This window comes from Cottoperca gobio, chromosome 7 (genome assembly GCF_900634415.1).
Source record: "Cottoperca gobio chromosome 7, fCotGob3.1, whole genome shotgun sequence".
NCBI lineage: Eukaryota > Metazoa > Chordata > Actinopteri > Perciformes > Bovichtidae > Cottoperca > Cottoperca gobio.
Window position 1 is genome coordinate 18,274,514 of NC_041361.1, and position 3,181 is coordinate 18,277,694.

Below are 3,181 nucleotides of genomic sequence, written 5' to 3' on the forward strand. Positions count from 1 at the left end.
CTCAAGAGTGACGTTCAGACAGGTGAGTACAACAAACTCTCTGCAGATGAGAAAGCCAACAACCACTGCCGTGGCTAGCCACTTAGCGTTGTGCGCTAGGCTACACAGTATGTGAAAACTGTTTACAGGAAGTCATCAACTCTTTTCCACTTTAATCCTGTTCCCATACATCTATATCCTGCTGCTCCACCTCTGATTTGATTAGATGTAAAAGCATGTAACGTTACACCTGAATGCCCAAAGTGATGACCTGAATTTTGACCTCAGCCAAGAAACTATTGTATTTTTACTTGCTCAGCAGAGCACCAACCATTGATCATTATGTAAAAACACAGCAAGGGAGAAAATTGCAATTAAGCACAATATGGAAAGGCAGCACTTTAAACAAGGTGAAATGGCTGCAGTGCTGTGTATTTATTCATTGATTCCAGCAACATAATTTGCAGAAGAAACGCTGGATGATAGTCTGAAATACAAAGTAGCACTTTGTTGCCACACCAAATGAGTTAAAAGCACGGCCTTATAAAAACGACAAGCTAACTTAGTCTTCTGTCTGTATGCAAAGATTCATGTACGAACTGAGATTAATTTCCATTTGTCCTTCCAGTTTCCATGCAAACACAATACCATGGTAAATTGTCTATTGAATTCTGAAATGAAATGAGGACGGTCTTTCTGAAACTACAATCTAATTTCCATTAAATGTTAAGACGTGCCTTTTCAGCAGGGATTTCATACGCATAATTTTATGCAAAGGCAAATTACAAATGTGTCCGTCAGCTGGTAGAGCTCCATAAGTACACAATGTTATTCATTACAACTAAATGTCATGTTATTACAGTTACCTTGATGAAATATTGGCCTTTAATGCAAATTTCAATAAATGATGGTCTTTGTAGATACATATGTCAGGGCTTTGATAATTAATTTAGACAAGGAGACTTGCTTTAATGGAATAACATGAATGATGAACCTGATGGTGGCTGCTTCATGATAAACAGCTTGTATAGTTATAGATGTATGCATGCGCTTGTATTTATTTAGGTGTGTATTTTAATATGTGTATGTGTACTTGCTCTAGTCCCCAGATCAAGGGGAAAGGGGTTTTATTTTGTGCCTCATGATGGCTATATGTATGATCAAATGATGAAAGACTGAGGCCAAAACTCATTTTACAACTTTCTAAAAGCACTGCTAGTATATGACACATCATGGTGGTTGTAAACATAAAAATAATTGTGAATACTACAAATACATGCAACCTTCGTAGCAATTACAAAATGTGATCCGTGTCGCACAGCAAATTGGTTCCTCAGAGAGCCAGCAGGAATAACTCTACAGCGCTCAACCTACTCTTCACATTCATAGGTTGTCCCCTGTAGCCCAGCAGCTCATTCCTAAATAAAACATCTGTCAAGATGGCCTTCCAAATCAATTTACCCATCACATCTCCTTAATCACATAATCCAGGCTCTGATATGTGCCGATTAGCTGCGAAAACTCCCCTAATAGGCCAGTCTGAATCCATACAAGAGACAGATGTCTGCAGGAGTGTGCAGTGCATACATATGGCCACAGATGGAGACAACACACACAAACACACACACACACACACACACACACACACACACACACACACACGCACAGTAAATCTGCTGTTGGCTGTACAGCGATACCCCTTAAGAGACCCCAGGCTCATAAATGGGGTAAAGCGTGAAGCACAGACCCTCGAGGGATCCCATTAAATTCAATTTTTCCTCCAACGATCAGCAATTTGTATTGTGATCCCTCCAGTTACCAGCAATCTAACAGTGCTGCCACTCAACACATCAGAGTGGGAGCGGGGTTTCCCTCAGGGTACTGAGTGAAAGGTTCACGAGTTCTGCATGTGCAGATGCCCTCTGCTCCGCCAGAGTCCATCCAGAGACTTCAGGGAGGGCTCACAAAGTGCACAGTATCTCCATGCTTACTGCTTTAACATGAACTATTGACTATCTCTTTCCCCTGAGGGACAACACCTCTCTGTGACTTGCTGATGGTCACCATTTTTCTAGCTGTCTTTCATGGTCTCAGCATATTTCAGCTGGTCTTATTAGTTTGGAAAGTATTTATTTAAAGGAGACATATTATGCTGTATTTAGGTTTTCTTGTATTCAGCGTCTCTGCACCGTCATTGCAGCCGGGGAATGACTGTAACCAGAGGTTAGAGCGAGTTGCAACGATCTGGAACAGCGTTCCGGGAAACATCGATTATTAAGTAAATTAATCTGATTGGCAGTTTCATCATAATGTCAAGCGAGTTCATTTTCCCTGTGCCGCAGCCTGGTGGTTCTTCCAGCTGATGCCATCCACATGGAGATACTCACTCAACAAATCAGAAAGCAACTCTTCGTGAGAGATTTAAAGGGGGGCAAGGGGTGAACAGTACCCTGTAGTATTAGGCCTGGACCCCTCTGGCCCCCTCCTAACTGTGGGGAATATTTTCATACATTTTACAACCCACATTTATCTCCAGAGGGGGGAAATTTACATTTTTCATGGGAAGTGTTGAATAAGTTTCTGAATACAGGCGGTGTCAATTCCTCCGTGGAATGAGCCTTGTGGTACGTTCACAGTATTCATATAGCACCTACACCAGCTTTACAATAACAAAGACACGGGAATCTCACTCTTTACCATATGGGACCTTTAAAATAAATAAAGAATTCACATGTGCAGCAAACACAGTAGTTTTGTGTTATTTTGCGGATGAAGACCTCATCTACAGCCTCCTAACATCCCGACTGAAACCTTTACTTGAGAGTGTGGAGGGCAGCAAGGTAGACGCACTCTCTACCCACCGCCGGCCTACATACAAGCTGATCTCCAAATTCATTATTTAACAAAGAGGTTGCGGCCATAGCTTCAAAGACGCTGCGTATGAGCCGGAAAGCAGCGTGGGCGAATGGAGGGGCTTCACTTCAAAACTGTGTAAAGGTCTCCCAACTCCAGAGGATCTAATTTAAAAATCAGTCAGAAATCCACGTCAAGGCATACTGCACTAACCATCGGAGCAGCTTCTGGTCAGAAAAGTATAACAAAGAAGACATTAAACATTCTGTGGTAGAGAAACACTTCTTTACACTGGAGTTTTAGTTGTGTAAAGGTGTGTTGCTAAAAAGAAAGCACAATGCACAGTAGG